General features: G+C 36.1%; 1 pseudogene; it reads right to left on the bottom strand.

The window, feature by feature from the left end:
- Positions 1-3496: 3496 nt before the first annotated feature.
- On the bottom strand, positions 3497-6595 carry LOC149150939 (pentatricopeptide repeat-containing protein At1g11290, chloroplastic pseudogene; annotated as a pseudogene).
- Positions 6596-21055: the final 14460 nt, after the last annotated feature.

The raw sequence follows: 21055 nt of genomic DNA, 5'->3' as shown, positions 1-21055 counted from the left end.
TATCACTTTTATTACAGAACTTTTCCATATTAAGGCATTTCCTATTAAGAAGGGTTTCAAATACCTTGGTTTCTATTTGAAACCTGTGTGCTACAGAGTGGCTGATTGGTCATGGATACTGGATCGGTTCTACAACAAAATTTCTTCTTGGGAGTTTAGATGTTTATCAATTGGGGGTCGTGCCATCCTTACCCAATCCGTGCTGGTACAAATCATGGTTTACTGGGCCCTTCTTTTCTATACCCCCCTCGCCATTATTAACAAATTAAACAGGATGATCGCCAATTTCATTTGGGGTGGACAGAAAGAGAAGAATAAATTCCATCTCAGCAAGTTGTCGATGCTGTCTCGGCCAAAATACATGGGGGGTTGGGGCATATTGGATTTACACTCCTTCAGAAGAGCGCTTCTATGCAAAACTATGTGGAATGCGATAATGGGAGAGTCCAGCTGGAGTAAATCTATCAGGGCGAAATACATGGACGACCGCGACATAACTTATTGGTTCAGACAGCGCTCCATTGGGTCCGCCAATGGCTCAATCATTTGGAGAGGATTTAAAAAATTGGAGCCGTTTTTCAGGAAAAATTTGATATGGAAATTCCAAACAGGATCCAACATTATTATGGGTTTAGATGAGTTCGCAGGTTCAGGTGAATCGATCCACTTCTCCCAACATCTCCTGAGATATCTTCATTGCAGGGGACATTATTTTTGGGCCAGTGTTATTAAAAAATGGGACGGCGCCATCCCAATATGGAAATCTGTTTTTGATTTACAATTGACCGGTGTACTTGCGGCCCAATGGAACGACATCACTCTTTCCTTACAATCGCATGGTCTTTATCGTTCTTTGGATAGGGATGGCATCATTTGGAAAGGTCTCGGCGGATCCTCGGCTGTATGTGCAAGGCACATATACCTCCAGATTTTACTAACAGAATCCGATACATCTGATCTTATCTTTCCGCCAATTTTCTGGAAATCTGGATGCCCTATTAAAATCAATATTTTTGCCTGGTTGGTATTTCATAACCGGAATCTCACTTGGGAGAATCTCCAGAAGCGTAATTGGTGCGGACCTGCTATTTTCCCCCTCTGCAGATCGAATACTGAAAATAATGTTCACATATTTCTTCAATGTCCCCAAACCCTATTGATTTGGCAGCAATTATCTGCACACTTTGGATTCACTTATGTCAACGCTCCTACCATCTACGAGGCCTTCAATATATGGAGCAACATGTGTAACAAGAAGAGGCCGATCCCTTTGATCACTATCTGGGCCATCTGGAAATGGCGCAATCAGATGATCTTTGATTCCAAAAGGAGCCCGTTTAATTTTGTCTTCGAATCTATCCTTCAACTATATGAAGCGCTTGACCAGCCCCGTCTTCCCAAATTCAAGCATGGAGTGAATCAGCGGCCCATAGATAACTTCGAATATCCTTATGCATTTTTTGATGGCGCTGCTCAGCTGGACATTTGCGCCTGTGGCTTTTATATAATTCCAGTTGAAGGTCAAGCTTTTGATATTCATTGGAATGGTGGACCTGGAACCAACAGCAAAGCGGAAATCATGGCTCTGGCTGGTCTCATCACTTTCTCTGATTTCCTTGGTCTCAAAAATCTTCATATTTTTGGAGACTCCAAAGTCACCATTGACCATGTTTTGTCCAAAAATTGCATTAAAAATATTCACCTCTCTAGCTGGTTGAACAGGCTTGAGGCTTTGTGGCTTAACAGGAAGGACTACTCAATCTCCCACATCGACAGAGGAAAAAACCAGAGAGCTGATGCATTGTCAAAGCAGGGACTATCATCGCCGCAAGGAATATGGAGGCTGCAGATTTCAGTTGACAACTCCTCCTGCCAGATCCAAGACTTTTCCATGCAGGGTTCTTCTTTCACTATTTTGTGAAAACATCACTGATAGGAATTTTGCTCCCCATCTTTAGTCTCATTTTTGTTGATATTTCACTCATAACATCGGCTCATGGGACTGTTTATTAGTTTTCTATATGAAGATATCCCCAATATACATCTTTTTCCTCATGGCTACTATGATACAGATCTGTCTAGGAGGCACATATCCTTTCTCTTGGAGGTCTTCTGCCTTCTTTCTCTTCTCAAATCAGATGCCCTCATTTTCTCATTGCTGTATTTTTTATGATGATTTTGGATGAACATAATATAACTATAGAGCTTTTTTTCGGGCTGAAAAAAAAAGATTGAGAAAGGAGTTTGAAGGGCGCCAACTTAATAGACTCGCCTGGATGACATGCATGCACTGTGGAGTTTTAATGGAGGAAATACAGAGAGATACCAAGGCAATAGTCGATGAGGAATGTTTGGACGGCTCCATGAATGCGGCGGGAGATGTTTTAATTACTATTGAATGGTCACCTCGACAGAGGAGAGTTGGAATACAAGGTTGGTTAATTTATAAAACTTCCACAACATTGTTACAATTGCATAGTCCAGGGGGAGCTAGGGGAAAGCAAGGAATACCGGTTCTGATTGCAAAGCTCAGGATAGGCAGGAGAATGGAGATAGATATGCAGGCTCTTCTAGTCAGGAAGCAAGAGAAAATGAATTGACAACTGGATTACTTAACATAGACAATTGAGTACATCCTAACCCTGCTCAATAGACGAAGTGAAATGGAGGCAAAGGAGAAGCAGGCGTAGTTGCCTTTACTGCATAAAAAATGCAAGATATTGCAAAGGAAATTTGAAAAACTTCAGGCAATTCTGGAAGTGGAGGTGGCAATATTGAATCTAAGGTTGAAATGGTTGGAGCCGGATACCAATAAAGGAGCAATGGATCCTTCTGCGGGCATAGAATACACCAGGAATGCAAAGTGGCAGGCCACACTCGTTCAGGAACAGCAGTGACAGAGAGAAGCAGCTGCATTGGCAAAGAATAATTCTGAAGTTGGGCTGTCCAAGGTAGGCTATATTTTGTGGCAGGCCGCACTCGTTCAGGAACAGCAGTGACAGAGAGAAGCAGCTGCATTGGCAAAGAATAATTCTGAAGTTGGGCTGTCCAAGGTAGGCTATATTTTGTCTTTAGGTGATTTTTGGAAACCACTTAGAAGACATCAGTATAGATACATAGGAAATAGAAAGCACAAAAGGAGAAAAGATAGTTACTGGAAATGTAAGTGCTATGAAGTAGATGAAACAGTCGAATATGTAAAGGCACTGGCCTTGTAATCAGATCAAGTTTATACTATAAGTTTTACTTGTTTCATTTAGAAAAAAAACGATGAACCATATAAAGCAAACACCATTGCAAACTTTGCCCAAAGATTTTGTAAGGTATCACAAACAGCAGACTCTATGAGTATAATATTACGTAAATATATTTTTATTATTATCGTAGAACAAGACATGGATCTGCGCTAAATGCAACTGTCTAATTACTCTTGGATTTCCAGGCAATTAGAAGAAACTTAAGGCCTACAAGATGGATGTATAGCAAAACAATGGTGTCAAGCTTATGATAATGATCTATGATTTCTTATATTTAACTTTTTGTTGTATAGATCCCATAGGTTTAAAGAGCACCCAACGCACAGAAACCAACCGCATTCTGCATATGCTAACTTAAAGAACGCAATATGTGTTAACTAATTCGTTGATTGGCTGAAGTAACATCACCAGTAATCTTTACAAGAACACAATCCATCCTTAAAGTGGTGGAAACGGTTTGTATCTCTCACAATAATTTCTCGCCCAGCAATCTTGGAGATGAACTTAGTGGCGTTGTGGCAATCATTACATACACGAAGGTTCTTCATGATATGGATGGAGGTGCTTGGGATTGTATTGATAATCCCAAAAGTAATTGCTAGCTTCTCACTATGACTGCAGAGAATATTTTCCTTCACCTCCTCCTCCACATCGTGGAGCACAAGATTTGTGTTAGGCACATATCCTGCTTCCTTCATTTGCCCATACAAGGTTTTTAAGGCTGCATAAATTTTTTCAGATTCAGGATGTAATTTGTCTCCCGCAAGAAATGTGTGAACCTCTCTATTTACCTCAATAAAACTAATCCCTGGCTGCTTCTTCACTTCCCTCTCTTTCATTATTGCCCTTAACTTTGCTACATCCTCCCATCTGCATGCCTCAGCATAGATATTTGACAACAGTACATAATATCCAGCATTATTTGGTTCTAATTCGAAAAGGTGTTTTGCTGCTTGTTCTCCAAGCTCAATATTGCAGTGAATTCTGCAGGCTCCGAGCAAGGCTCCCCACACATCAGCATTGGGCTCCAATGGCATCTTTTTGATAATATCATGTGCTTCATCCACATGCCCTGCCCGCCCAAGGAGATCAACCAAGCATGCATAATGCTCCAGCTTAGGTGCAAGGCCATAATCTGACTTCATGCACTCAAAGTATTTCCTGCCCTCATCTACTAACCCTGCATGAGAGCAGGCAGTCAAAACACCAATGAAGGTGATATGATCTGGCTTTGTGCCTGTCTGTTGCATTTGGGAAAAAAGAGCAAGAGCATCCTCACCATGTCCATGCATTCCATATGCCAAAATCATTGCATTCCATGAGACCACATCTCTACTTGACATCTTGTCAAACACTTTTCGAGCAATGACTATATGTCCACATTTAGCATACATGTCTACGATTGCAGTGCCCACAACAACATCAGATTCAAATCCACTTCTTATTACGCAGCCATGGATCTGCTTACCTTGTTCTAGAGCCAATAAACTGGCACACACAGGTAGAATACTAATCATGGTGATTGAATCAGGCTTTATGTTATGGATATGCATTTGATTGAAGAATGCCAAGGCTTCATGGGGATAGCCATTCTGGGAATAGCCAGCAATTATCACATTCCATGATTCAATGTTTCGTTTAGGCAATCTTTCAAACAATTTGTGGGCAATGTTAACATTCCCACATTTAGCATACATGTCAACAAGCGCGTTTCCCACAACAACATCAGATTCAATTCCACTTCTTATTACATGACCGTGGATCTGCTTACCTTGTTCCAGAGCCAACAAAAAGGCACATGCAGGTAGAACACTTGCTATGGTTACTGAATTGGGTTTTACATCATGGACTTGCATTTTATTGAAGAATGCCAAGGATTCACGGGGATAGCCATTCTGGTAATAACGAGCAATCATTGCATTCCATGATACAACATCTCGTTTAGGCATTCTTTCAAACAACTTATGAGAAATGTTAACATTCCCACATTTGGCATACATGTCTATAAGCCCAGTGCTCACAACAATATCAGATTCAAATCCATTTCTTATTGCATAACCGTGGATCTGCTTACCTTGTTCCAGAGCCAATAAATTGACACAAGCAGGAAGAACATTTACCATGGTAATTGAGTTGGGTTTTATCCCTTGGACTTGCATTTCTCTGAACAATCCCAAGGCTTCATAAGAAGCATTGTTATGGGAATATCCAGCAATAATTGCATTCCATGAAACAACACTTCGTTCATGTATTCTTACAAACAATTTGTAAGCAACATCAACAGTACCACATTTAGCATACATGTCTACCAGCGTTGTGCCCACAATAACATCAGATTCAAATCCACTCTTTATTACATGACCATGAATCTGCTTACCTTGCTCCAGAGCCAAAGAATGCGTACATGCAGACAGAACACTAACCATCGTGACCGAATTGGGCTTTATTCCCTGGGCTTGCATTTCATTGAAGCATGCCAATGCTTGACGGGGATGGCCATTCTGCGAATAACCAGAAATGATTGCGTTCCATGACACGGCATCTCGTTCGCAAATTCCGTCAAATACTTGGCGTGCATTCTCTAAACTCCCGCATTTAACATACATTGACGAGAGCGCAGTGCCCACAAAAACATCGGTTTCAAATCCCCTTGCGATGATATCTTGGTGAATCTTTCTGCCCGCTTGCAGATCTGATAGGCTACGGCATGCACTGATTACAGAAACAAAAACCGATTTGTCAGGCTCTATGCCTGCGCGTTGCATTTGAGAATAGATCCTCAGCGCTTCGTTGCCGGAGCCCTTCTTTACACAATCTCTGATCATTTCGTTCCATGGGAGAACCTCGCTTGGTTTCTGTACATCCGTTTGTGTGCATTGGTTTTGGTTGGCATCAGCTGAAACTTGTTTCTTCTTCTTAATTATATTCCTCTGTCGCCGTTTAACTGGTGTTGGAGCAACTGTGGAGGTGGGAATACATCCATAACCATAAAAATAAAAATACAGCTGATTGAAATGCAGATTCGTGTGACTGTTGCATTTATGAAGGCAAGTTTCAATTGCAGATGGAGAAATGGACGAAGAAGATGGGGAAAACTGTGAGAGATCCATCCTGCAAGGCAAGAGAAGTCCAACCGTGACACCACCATTGTTCAAATTCATTTCTCTATACAAAAATTTACCTCCCCTTCATCTGTTTGGCATCGGCCGTTTAATTTGACTGTATGTTCACAAGATAATGTTTCTGTGAGGCAAAATGGCACTGCTTCTGTGGGACATTGTTGTCCCTTCATCTGTTACATTTCCACGACATCGCTCTAAATTGAAAATCAAACCTTCGATTTTCATATTCTTATTAATAGCCTTCCGTAGGAAAATGTATAATTACAAAACCTTATCTTTCAAAAAAAAGAGTGAAAGTCCTTAAATTATAATTAAAAAATAATGATTTTATTAAATTTTCAATTTTCAATCAACTTAAAACGAAAGAGCAAAAAAAACAGTCAATTATTTCACATCTGTATTATGAGAAGGGGAGGTAAATTTTTATGTACCATATTTTCACTTTGTTATAAAACCCTTGTCACTCTTAGTGAATCATACGACTATAAAATTATGCTGAATCAGCCTATTTTGTTATATTATATTGTTTCTTATCATAGTAATTAATTTAGATTTTATGTATTTTGTTGATGTGTATATTTAATTTCCTATAGATTTATTTTAATTTTGGATTAATTAAGGGATTAAACATGAAAAAAAAAAAAAAATGAGTGAGAAATTTGAGAAAAGATTTGCACAGGGTTAAATTGGATTTCTCTAATAATTTATTTGTTTTTTTTTTTTAATCTTGTTTTCTTATTTGATTTTCTATCTAGATAAGTTTAAACTATTTTGAATGAACACAATAATTAGTCACAACAAAAATAAAACTAGAAAAAAAAATTTGGAGTTTTGGGGTCATAGGGTGGGAAAGATAAGATCATTATCTAGGCTATGGGGTCACAATGAAGTTTAGAATGGATCATTGAAAGCCTATTATAGAAAGGTCTTGCAATTATGATAAGCGTTACCCATCAATCACTTAGGGAGAAGGGTAGGGATATTGAAATCAAGGTGTGGGGTGGTCTTACTTAGGATCATGCCCAAATGCAAATGGGTGAACTTAGAGGAAGGGAGATGCAAGAGGGCCAAGCTAGAAACATCAAGCCTCAATGTGCAATCTACTTACCTATGATGGTCAGTGGAGAACCAACTAAAGACCACAACCTAGAGTGTCCTTCCCATGGAGCTAGATTTCATTCTTGGTCCACAAGTACAACTCTATCCTCAATAGAAACATGAGAAACAATTCCTTCATAACCCTTTTAAAAAATAACAATAACCATCAAAACTCAAATAGTGCACTCAATATGCATCAAAGAATCTCTTCATTATTTTTCTACTTTTGCGAATAAGAAGGTACCTTCCTTGTTATGAACCTTACACCTTAAAATTGATAAGTAACCAATAATTATAGTCTACTTTGAAGGGGAAACCATTTTTTACAATGAATAGAATGTACAAGATAATAATCCTAAGGTTAGGTCTCCTTAGTATATATATAGAAAACAAAAGGTACAATTATAATAAAATGGGACCACGAAACGTTCTATCCTAGATAACAACATAACAATAGAAATTTAATCACTTAATATCTATGACTTAATAAGGGTTTTAGGGCTTAACATGACCCACCCCTTAAAAAAGTGTTGTTCTCGACACCTAACTATTTGTGAGTGTTTCTACATGGAAAAATCATCTTCCCACATTGTCTTTCCATTTGATGGGGTAATTAGTAATTGCTCGTTTCCTTAGCTCCTTCATCCTTATTTCCAAGACTATTTCTGGTTCTAGTATGATTTTTCGATCTTCATTCATTTTTGGCAAAATAGTTTGGATTGGGATTTTGTCAGTTATTACCTTTAAGAAATAAACATGGAAGAATAGACGTACATGTGAAGATGGATGCAGAGTCCAATTTCTAATCCATACTTCCAATCCTTTGCAGCACCTTTTAGGAGCCATAATACCTTCATGTTTTATTGTACTTATTTTGCTGCTTGAGGGGCATAGATATCCTTCTTAACATTTATTCACAATCTTAGTTTTCCCGTCAAATTGACGATGGTAAGATGAATAATGATCCAAATGAGTACCCAAAAAAGAAAATAATTTAGTCCAAAAATTTCGAGTGAAAATAAGATCTTTGTCACTTATAATAATCTTTATTTTTCCATCTACCTTTTGAATTATTTCCATGAATGCTTCTTCCACTATAATTGTTTTAAAAGGAAGAGAAAGAAAGAAAAAAATGGCATACTTTGTCATTTGTTCTACCACTACTATATTGAAAGTATTTCCTTTTGATTTGGGTAAATTATAGTAAAATTCATTGAAACTTCTTCCCTGCAATGGCTTCATGTGGCTAATGGTTTAAGGAGCCCTAGGATATCGATTATCTCTCCCCTATTTTGTTGTCATACCACACATTAAGCCATGAATTTTTGCACGTTTTCTTTAAGACCTTCCTGAAATAAAACTTTCTTGATCCTATGGTATATCTTCAATAAACTTGAACATCCTCCTACAAGAGAAGTTTTTAATTCCAAATGGACCTTCTATTTGAGTTTAGAATTCTTCTATAACTATAACTGATCTCGATACCACAAGAAGCCATTTTTCCACATATTTTTTTCTACTGCGTTGGGTCCTCCTATAGTTTTAAAATAATCTTGCATACCTTCTCATCTTGCTTCCATTCTATCGTTTCTTCTTCCACCCAAATAGATTTTATAATGGAAATGACACATAGTAAACCCTTTATGTCTTCTTCTTTCCTTAAGAGTGCATCTACCACAACATTTTGTTTTCCCTTTTTGTAGATAATTTCAAATTCATAATCTAACACCTTTGTAACCCATTTTTGTTGCTCTTCTAAATGTATATTTGTTTTCCAAGAAGTACTTCAAACTATCATGATACGTTTTTACTTTGAAGTGTCTTCCTATTATGTTTGGATGTCATTTCTTAACTGCATTATTATGGCCAACATTTATTTTTCATAAATGGTATTGAGTAAGTTTTTTCCTTTAAGTTCATCACTTTTAAATGTAAGGTTCCTTTCTTCTTCCACCAAAATTGTGCCAATGCCATCGCTTGAGGCATCACACTCCACAATGAAGGTTTTTTTGAATTCAGGTGTCACTAAGACAAGAGTTGTACACATATCCTCTTTAAGTTTTTCAAAATATTTGGTTGCTTCTTTAATTTTGTTAGAGGTGTTGTTATTTGACCACAATTCTTGATAAAATTGTAATAATATCATGTCAAATCTAAGAATCCGATGAGATTCTTCAAGGTCTTAGGGATTGACCATCCCCTCATAGCTTTGATTTTGTTAGGATACACTTTGACACACACATGGGATACAATATGACCTAAATATTACACTTCTTGAACTCAAAGGAACAATTGGAAGACTTTTCATATAGTTATTTCTCTCCCAATAGTGTTAAGATCCTATCAACATGTTATACACACACTTCCCAAGATTTTTTGTAGATTAATATGCCATCAAAAAATACTAAAACAAATTTTCTAAGGAAAGGTTTGAAAATAGAATTCACCAAGCTTTGAGATGTTGAAGGTGCATTTGTATGTCCAAATGGCATAACCAAAAACTAATAATGACCTTCATGTGTTTTAAAGGTTGTTTTGGGAATGTCTTCTTCGCTCATTTTGATTTTGATAATATCCATAATGGAGATCCAACATGGTAAAGAAACTTGCTCCTTGTAATTCATCAAATACATGAATATGAAACTTATATTTGATTTTCATTTTGTTGAATTGTCTATAATGTGGACACATACACCATGAACCATCCTTTTTTATAACCATCACCAAGTGAAGAGAAAGCACTCTAGGTAGATTGAATGATGACCGCCTCAAACATTTATTGAATCGTATGCTCAATTGTAGTCTTCTCTACATATGGATACCTATAGGGACTAATGTTATGTGGTACATTTCCAAGTTGCAAATGAATAACATGGCCATTATTTCCAGCAGGTGGAAGACCCATAGACATCTCTCCAAATGCCTTGAAATGATTATTGATAACTTTTTGGAGATCCATTGGAGTAGGGGATATAGATGTTTAAACATTTAATGAACACAATTGTGCAATTACACCTTGGTGACTCGTTTTTAGAAATTTTCTCATGTATTAAAGTTTATCAGCTTCATATGTTTCCCTTTAATTCCTCTAAGCTCAAATTCCTTTCCTTTTGAGGAAAAACTATGAAAAGATCTTGAAAATTAAGGGCGAGCATTTCCAATTGTTTTAACCATTAGATCCTAATACAACACCAACACCACACATTTGGATTGCAATCATGGAACTATCCAACAAATAATCCCCCATATTCACCTTAATACTATGGTACTTCCTTAGAAAATTTATGGTACCTCCATCTGCAATCATTACTTGAAATTTTGGTGCTAGATATACAAAGCAATTTAGAAGTTTTTCCAATTTGTAACTGACGAAGTTATGGGTACTACCTGAATCAATCACTCTTATTAAATTTTTATTTTTGATATATCCTTCTGTATTGAGGGTTTGTTTAGTATTAATGCCATCCAATGCATGACAAGGTATTGTTGGAGTAGTCTCTTCTAGCTTTGGATCTTGTGACAATTCCACTTCTTTATATTCGTTATCTTCACAGTCTATGTAGAATAATTCATTCTCACTACATTTTTGCTCATTATTATACTTGCCATCACAATTGAGGCATAATCCATTTTCTCTTCTTTCATTCATTTGATGAGGTGTCAACCATGTTGTTCAAAGAGGAAGCAAGAGTTTATTTATAGTTATTAATGACCAATTTTCTAGCGGTAATGTTTTTACTTTCAACTTTCCTTGCTAGCCTGAAAGAATGTGGTAGAGATTTAGGTTAAAAAAAACATGCCTCATGTTGGATATTTTTCTTCAAAGTTCTCATAAATAGGTATAACAAATTATCCTCTTAAACGTTCTTTACCCTGAGACTCAATTTTTGGAATTGTTGAATGTGCTCTATAATTAAACCTTTATTGTCAAGGATATACCAATTGACTAAAGAATGTATTATCCTTAATATCCCCATAATGTGCTACTAATTCCTCTGTAAAAATGGACCAAGATATAATAGATTTTTTTTCCTTTCACAAAGCCATTGATCTCATAAATGTTGATATTTTTCTAAAAGCATGGTCGCAATATTTACCTTTTGTAATGTTGCCACTTTGTGTAGATCAAATTATTGCTCCATCTAGAATATCCATGTTATAAGATTATTACCACCATACTTCATCATATCAATCTTCAGAATGTAGTAGTTCCTTAGTGTTGACTTGAAATGATGGGAATATTGGAGTGAAAAATCATGATTACCATTATGTGATTCAATGTTTATGCTCTCCAATTGTGATAAAGTTCTCCCCATATGTGATTGAGTTCTACCACAATTGTTTTCCTTATTTTCATGATTTCCTTGGATCTCAATATCCCTTTCAGAAAGCCTCTCCAAGAGAAGCGTTTCCATGGTGTCCATGGATTTTAGGAAGCCTCTTTAAGAGAAGATTTTCCATGGTATTCATGGGTGCAACTCATGTTTTTTTATTATGTGAGTCTACCCTCTATTTTGGATAGGTGGTCTATGGCATTTTTTATTAGCCTTGATTATCTCAATGTCTAAGTCTCATGCTTTGGATTTGATAGATCCTTTTGATCCCACTTCCTCTATTCTTAATTTTTCCTTTCCTTACTCGTTTTTTTGGTTTAAATGTTTCCACTCTAAAATAAAATGGGCCCACAAAAGGATAGTTTCCCCTTCCCATATTTGTCTTATCTTCGTAGGGGTAGGAAATTTATAGGTGACCATGTGAGCAAAAATGAGTGCATTGATATTGCACATTCCTACAGTTGAGGATTTGCATAGAATGGTTATCTCCTTCAATCATAATATTTGCATGGAATGGTTATCTCCAACTTCAATCATAATAACATCCAATAACCCTGGTGAGATGTTCATTTCCACATAAATGATAGTTACAAATGCACTCTTACATTTTTCCATCTTTAGATCTATTTTGATATAGGTTCCAAACTATCACCTATAATCTTAAGGATTTGTGGCTTCCATAAATCAATGGGAAGACATGGCATGTTAACCCATAGTGCATGAATTAGATTGAAACCAACGCGCCTCTTGAAAATTGATAATGTTGTGTTCCCTTAAAACCATGGACCTCCCCTAACAATATTCTATATATCCTTAGTAGAGTTGAAGAGAAAAGTATTATATTTCATGATTCCCATCTGTACGATAGGAGTACATCCATGAAGTAGTCTCATGCTCTTTTTACTCATTTTAAAAGATGTGTTTCCTAATATATAAAAGAAAGAATATTCCAAATATCCTTAGTAGAGTTGAAGAGAAAAGTACTATATTTCATGAGTCCCATCTATACGATCGGAGTACATCCCATGAAGTAGTCTCATGCTATTTTTACTCATTTTAAAAGATGTGTTTCCTAATATATATAAGAAAATATATTTAAAGAATATTCCAAATAACCACATGATCCACATACATAATGACATTGTCTTGTTAGAGGATCAAATCATGTGTATATAATATATAATAATATAACTAATTTGAGGATTGATAAAGAGGATTTATGGGTGCTCACAACATTCATCTCAATCATTGATTCTTTCACGCACCTTGGATTAATGTTTTTTTATGTTTTTCTCTATCTTATATGTATAAATGTTAAATTTAAAGGTTGCGGTGGGAATGGTGGTATTGGTTGGGATCTTTGAAGGACTATGGGATTGTGCAATCTATGATGGGTTTAGTAGTGTGGATAGAGGTTTACTCTATGGGCTTCAAGTTAATTTATTCTAGTTTCCTATAATAGATCCACCTTTGTCTTGATTGAAAATGTTGGCACTTCACAATACTATAATAAACTCTTTTCCAAGCTAATGGAATTGATACCCCATTTAATTTTCTTACTCATTACTAATTAGAGAGAGGAGAGTTTATTAAAAAAAATGGAAGAATGGAATGTGTAGCATAAGTTAAGGTATTTGCTTATATGTTTTCATGTTTTCATTAGATGCAGTGGCTCACCTAGAATGTGATCCCTTATTACAAACCCTAGCACCTCTGTCCTTTCCTTTCCTTCGCTCCTCCATTTTTTAAGTATCATATTATATATATATATATATATATATATATATATATATTTCTCTAAAAAAATTCATAAAAACCATAACTATTGCAATATCATTCATAAGATCATCTTGAAATTCCTATAAATTTTAGTTACACAAAAGGTTTAGATATTAATTAAAACCATAATTATTACTCATTAATGATTAATAAAATTATATTACAAAAGTTATTGTAAAGGTTGAATAACATAAATTACATTAACTTAATGTATTTTGGGCATGATAATTAAGATGACGTATAATATAAAACAAATTGTTTGAATAATTAAACAGTAATTATTTTATAAATTTTATTTTAAAATTATATTTATAATCAATTTTTTATAAAAATATAATTCAAATTTATTAAATTTTATGATGTTATAATTTTGTTATATATATATAAGAGTTAAATGTCTCAAGTATAATACTTGGTCTTAATAAATTTAGAGAGATAATTATATAAGTTTTGTTTAAAAGTTCAAGTTCTATTCTATTATGTATATTTTTCTGTAGATTCAACAACTCATGTGATATACTAAAACATAAGACAAGAATTTGTTTTACTCTTTACAGTGGAAACCAATAATGATCGATGAAAACAATAATCAGAAAGAGGAACAATATCAATGGCACATAACACAATATTTCTTTGGGGAAAGCAACTGCTCAAAACCCCGACTATCTATATTGCATTAACCAGAAGATCTGAGAAGAAAATACAATGCGTGTTCTCACTAGAACAATTCTTGCACAAGTATGATCAATCTCTTTGCTCACAAGCTAGCTCAAGCCAACACTTAGCCTATTCTATTGCCTTCTAAGCCAAACTTCCTTGAACAATTCCTAGAGGAATTAGCCTCTATTTAATGAGGAAATCCTTTTTCCATAACTGCGCAATCCAAACTTAGGTCCTCAACTGATTGCATGCACCATCTGTACAACTCGGAAAATTATACAATTGATAGTACATTGTCCCTATACTCTAGTCTCAATTGGGTCTTCCTCTAAACAGACGTGCATGAATAATTTGTGAGTGAACCTTTAGTTAACTGGTGTGGTACTCGTTGATGTAGTAGCGCACTAATCCACTATTAGACCTCTACTAGTTCGTCCAATAGTTAGAACTAATTTAACTGACTATAACTTAGTTAGACTGAGTTATCTAATTACAACTCCAAAGAACTCAACCTGGACCCCTAAAATTTAGGGATCACTCTATATGACTTTATATGGACTTCCAACTCGAATTTCCTAAGCTAACTAAGTCAACTTGTTAGGTCCCTATACTACTAGTGTAACCCCTTATTGTTATTAGTACAACCCCATTATTATATTGTTGTGCCCATGTAGTCCCCATATTGTTATTATTGTACCCCATAGAAGCTCACTATTGTTATTATTGTGCCCTTACATTATTATTTTTATGTCGGCTCTGATTATATTATGACCCCTTAGACTCCTATATATAGAAAGGAGGTGTTGTCATTTGTATCATCCAAGAATTGTTCATTTGTGTAATTTAAAGGAGGTTGCCCCCTTGAAGAGGCTTATTTCTAAGGCATTTATCTATCTTTTTTATCTTTTTGTGAGCTAGTTTCATAGCATTTGGTAGGAGATCCTATTTTGGTATATTTTCGGAGATATGATCTGAGGAAGTTAGGGTTTTGCAAGCTCCAGAATTTCATCTCAAATAGGTCATCGTGGAATTTTCCCTATAATATTTTTGCTACAAAGGTTCAGACTTTGAAATTAAAACCCATTTGAGCCGAAATCGTGGTGAAGCTCACGTCCGAATCTCAAATATTTTCTCGCTATATTTTCGAATATATAATATGAGGAATTTAGGGTTTGTAGACTCCCAAATTACATTCTAAATAGGTGACCTTGGGAAAATCGTCATAACTTTCTCTCTGAGAAACAAATTGAAATTTCGTAAGAAGTTACAGAAAGAGGACAAATTGTAGTTTTCTGTGTATATTTTTCAGATCTGAAGGTTGAAACAATGAAACGTGGCACATCGTACACGTTAGCTCTACTGAAACATTATATAATAAGGTCATATTAGGAGATTGGGCATAACTCTTCTTTGGAGAATCAAATTCTAATCAGACTTGTGGGGTTAGAAAGAGGACTCAAAGGGATACTGCAGGACGCAATTTCAGAACTTGGAGATCTGAAATTACTGAGTTACAGTCATTTCAAGATCAAGTTCCTAAAATCAAGAAAAGGAAATATGAGGAAGTTTGATGGCAAGGATCCGGTAAATTGGATACTATAGATGGAGCAATATTTTGATCTACATGAGATTCAACTGTTACAAAAGGTACATATTGCATCTTTATATTTAGAACCAAATCAATTTTTATGGTATAAAGGGCTTTGTTCTCGTAAAGTGCTTGTCACTTGGTCAATTTTAACGGAAGAAATGATAGCACATTATGAGGATACAAAGAGTAACACCTTCTTTAGCCAATTGATAAATCTCAAACAAAAGGGTTCAATGGCAGAGCACATTGAGGACTTTCAAAAATTGAATATAAGGGTAAATGATATTCCAGAGAAGCAAAGGATTGATGTCTTCATATGGACTTTAAAGGATAACATTCAACATGAGGTTCGTCTTTGGGAACTTGATTCATTGGAGAAGGCATTCAGGTTGGCAAGAAAAATTGAAAGCGAAATTATGGAAACAAGGAATCCCACCACTCACGACTATAATTGCGGAAGTGTTTTTTCTCCTAGCCTTCCACAACCTACAAGGTTTACACGACAACAATTGGAAGAAAAAAGAGAAAAAGGGCTTTGTTACAATTGTGATATCAAATACACTAAAGGTCATAAGTGTGATGAGAAGAAATTATTTTACATAGATTATGAAGAGGAGGAAGAAAATGATCAAGAAACATCAAAAGAAGAGGATATACACTAGGAACCAACCCCAAAGAAAAAAGAAATGAATCCGACCATATCTTGTAAAGCATTGGCAAGAATTACCACTCCTCAAACTTGTAAAATAGAAGGACATATCAAGAAGAAAAAGGTTAAAGAAGTGAAAGATCACATTGAGAAAGAAGAAATGAATCTGACCATATCGTGTAATGCATTGGCATGAATTACCACTCCTCAGACTATCAAGATAGAAGGGCATATCAAGAAGAAAAATGTTCAAGAAGTGAAAGACCACATTGAGCATCAAGAAATGAATCCAACAATATCTTGTAATGCATTGGAAGAAATTACGACTGCTCAAACTCTCAAGATAGAAGGACATACCAAGAAGAAAAAGATTCAAGCAATGAAAGATCACATTGAGCATCAACAACAAGTTCTCCAACTTTTCAAGGATAATGCCACTTTGGTGGAGAATCGAATGAAACAAGAGGCAGATCAACATCACGGTGAAAGAAGTTTTGATGTAGGTGATTGGGTATTTTTAAGCTTACATCTCAAGCAAGTCATTTATGAGAAGGAAATGTTGGGAATACTACATGAACTTAAGAAATGGAGACCTTACCTAATGGGAAGGCACTTCAAGGTAAAAATGGATCATGATAGTCTGAAATACTTTTTAGAACAAAGATTATCTTTAGAAGAACATAAACAATGGGTCACACATATGTCGGGTTATGACTTTGAAATCATCTACAAAAAAGGGAAGCAAAATGTTGTTACAAATGCACTCTCAAGAAAGGATGAGGATGTGGAAACATTATTTTGTGTTATTTCTATTATCCAACTAGATTGGATAAACAAAGCAAGGGATGAATGGAATAAGGATCAAGAAGTGTGGCCACTCATTCAATAGTTGGAGAAGATCCCAGTTCAAACAATATTTCCGGAACTTGACAAGAAAGGAAAAATCATATTGGAACCTAGAGCAGTCACAGAAACAAGAACCCGACAACTACGAAATCGATCAATTTCAGAGTATCTCATCAAGTGGAAGAACTTACCCATTGAAGATTCCACATGGAAGGACAATAATTTTATACAGAACCATCAAAAACTACTCAAGCGTTGAGGACAACACTTTTTGAAGGAGAGGGGCATGTTAGGTCCCTATACTACTAGTGTAACCCCTTATTGTTATTAGTACAACCCCCTTATTATATTGTTGTGCCCATGTAGTCCCCATATTGTTATTATTATGCCCCATAGAGGCCCACTATTGCTATTATTGTGCCTTTACATTATTATTGTTATGTAGGCTCTGATTATATTATGACCCCTTAGACTCCTATAAATAGAAAGGAGGTGTTGTCATTTGTATCATCCAAGAATTGTTCATTTGTGTAATGTAAAGGAGGCTTCCCCCTCAAAGAGACTTATTTATAAGGCATTTATTTATCTTTTCTATCTTTTTGTGAACTAGTTTCATAACACAACTTAACTTTGTTAACTATTACAAGTCACTATGGGAAAAGAATTATAATTTAATTCAAGGAAAAATTAAATTGGAATTTATAGATGCTATTTTTAACATATCTTGTTGCTATTTTCAACACTCCCTCTCAACAAGAAAGAAATTCAACTTTGTCCCGATCCTGAACCTTTGAATGTTCTGCATGCAACACTTCTCTCTAGTGTTGTAGCTACAACAACTCCTGAAACTGAAAAAACATCCAACCTGAATCAGTATGATGCATCTACCACCAAAGTCTCTGACTACTACTAGCTCTGCCTCTATTGACTGAAAACTATGCTCTTTTACTAACTTTGCATATCTGTACTATGTCAACTCTACTATGTGCTCTTCAGTATCTGATTGTTTCTAGCCTTTGTCACTCTGATATCTGATTGCATCAACCACCACTGATCCATTCTACTATTGTGTACTCTAGGCTCTCGTAGCAAGGTATGATCTAAGAGACAAAACTTCTCAATGGATCCTGCCCAATTTCTACCCTCTTGGGACTATCACTTCACATCGCCCCACCTCTCACCTGGAGGTATGGTTGCATGTGCTCCCTCTGCCCACTTGGCACGAAATTTCCCCCTCCTGGAGGTCTCTGTTTGATTGGATGCCTCCACTTGATCTCCTCTCTGCTTCTCCAATTGTTGATTCTCCACAACTTTCTGAGACTACTTCTCTCTGCTTGAGTGGATCTCTCTAGTCAGTCTCCTCTCTGCTTTTCTAATTGTGGTTGCTCCATAATTTTCTGAGATTGCTTCTGAGGCTTCTTCTGGGGCTGCATGTTGAGAGGTAATTCATTCTCCCTCTCAAACACCAAGTGCCTAACCTTTGCCTTGCTCCTTAAGGCTTTGTATGCATCTTGTACCTCAAGAGTATACAAGTTCCTGACTCGTACATTGATTTACTTCACTTGTCACGTGGCGATGTGTCTAAGGAAAACCTTTCCCTTACTAAATATCACGTCATAGTCACAGTCTTCCAATACCGCAACGGAAACAAGATTCTTCTTTAGTCCTGGAACATACATCACATCTACGATTCTGAAAAGGGAGCCAAACTCCCTCTGAAAGGTAACTGTACCGATCTCGATAGTGCTATACCTCCTGTCATCTCCAAACTCTATGTTCTGCTTGAGGTCTTTCTCCTCAAAATCACTAAAGAGATATATGTTCCACATCATACGGAACGAGGCATTTCTGTCAAGATACCACTCGCCTCCCATTACACTGTTGACCATGCATGCAATTAGAGTGAAATCAAGTTTGAATTGTAAAGCTAGAGATTCCCCTACTATTGATACTGATGGCTCCTTCTTGCTTGCTTTCTTCTGTGAGAAATTTCTAGCATAGTGTCATGCTCGTGATAGTGAAAACACTTGACTTTCGACAAGTCCATCTTCTTGTCACCCACCTCGCCTTGGGACTTCTTTCCCTTAGCTTTCTTTGTCTTACTCGCTAAGGCAAAGTCCTCTTCCACTTCTTTGGAAGAGGTCCCATCTTTGGTGTTCCGCCGAAACTCTTCTTGTACCAAATCCGACCATTGTCGTTCCCAATCTGGTAGCTTCTCCCTCCTAATGACAGAGTCCTTATAACTGTGCCAACTCTTGGGAAGTCTGGGAAGAGCTACGCTCACCATATCGTCTTCGGAAACACTAATATTGACACTTCCAAGCACATCATGACAATGACTGAACTTGGTAAAGTAATTCAGAATTGAGTCGCCCTTCTCCATCTTAATCTTTCTAAGTTTGTCCTTTAGTGCCAAATTCCTATGGTCACTGCTATTCTAAAACAGGTCAGTCAATGCCTTCCACATTGAGTATGGAGTTTCCTTGTTGTGGAGACTCGAGACAATGTGTTCTTGAACTGCCTCAAGAATAATTTGCCTCGCCTTTGCCACACACTTGCTCCATTCAACCAGATCTTTAGCATTCGATGTTGGAGTCTTAAGAATGTCTTAATCAGTGAATTCCTTGCGGTTATTATCTTCCCTCTGGTTCAAGGGCCAGCTTGAACCTAAAGTTGGTTGAGTTTGTTTCTCGGTGTAGTTTCAAAACCAAGAAATTACTTCGAGAAACATTAAAACACCCTTCATTATTCATTTCAACAACTTTTGAAGGAGGATTAAGTGTCTTAAAGCATATTATTCCTCCAAATCAGTCTTCCAACCCTAACCCCTTAAGGACCTTTCAAACATGCACTGTGTCACAGTTTGTAAGTACCTATTGACGGGCCTCCAAATTAGACATAAATTAAGGCCCATCTAACCTTTCCTAGGCACACAAAGGCTGTATTAAATCTCTCCTTATACACTTAATAATGTTCTTTTAGCTTTAATTTGTTCTTAGGAAGGTTTAGAGATAATTTCATATTATGTGCTTAATATTATTTGCTTTTGCAGAATATTGAGAAAATATGGAGTAAATTTTGAATGAGATAATATATAGGCTTGCTCCCTACTATAGGATGGAACAAAATTGGATAATAAATGAATTGAATATAATGAAATTATTGATAAATTCTGGAGCTCCACTGATTGAGAAAATCTAAGAATGTGTTCTCAATCATTTAATGAAGATTCCTACTATTGGGAACCAGATCTACATTTTTGAGGGATTTTGGAGGGGAAATTTTCCTCCTTTCAAGGATAATGCTTCTTCATCACTTTGTATAAGTACCAATTCAAATCTTCCTCTAGGCGAATGTATTTCTTAGTCTTCTTGTGGAGAAAACTTGTTATTTAGCATCTACACTTTCATTTCTAGCAGGGATGTACTTGGATTGATTCAAACAATGAAGTTTGGTGTCATTTTTAGCCTCTAATGATTGGTTTCCTCCATAAAACTCTAATTTTCATTGGGCTTGGCCATCCTAGGAGCCTCAAATCCCTCTTGTACAATTTATTTATTTCCTTTGAATATCTTTTTCCACTTGCGTCTCTTATTTTTGTATTTACTATTCATGCTTCTTTTGCTGTATTTCATATTAGTTAAATGATTGATGTGAGTTGTTTTGCAGGTAATTTACATAGTGACAAACTTGATTCATCCTCATAACAACTTTTAAAA

This window comes from Pinus tabuliformis, chromosome 9 (genome assembly GCF_031772625.1).
Source record: "Pinus tabuliformis cultivar Carrire ecotype Pingquan chromosome 9, CPIR1, whole genome shotgun sequence".
In the NCBI taxonomy this organism is placed as follows: Eukaryota; Viridiplantae; Streptophyta; class Pinopsida; order Pinales; family Pinaceae; genus Pinus; species Pinus tabuliformis.
This window is presented reverse-complemented; position numbering and strand designations above follow the sequence as displayed.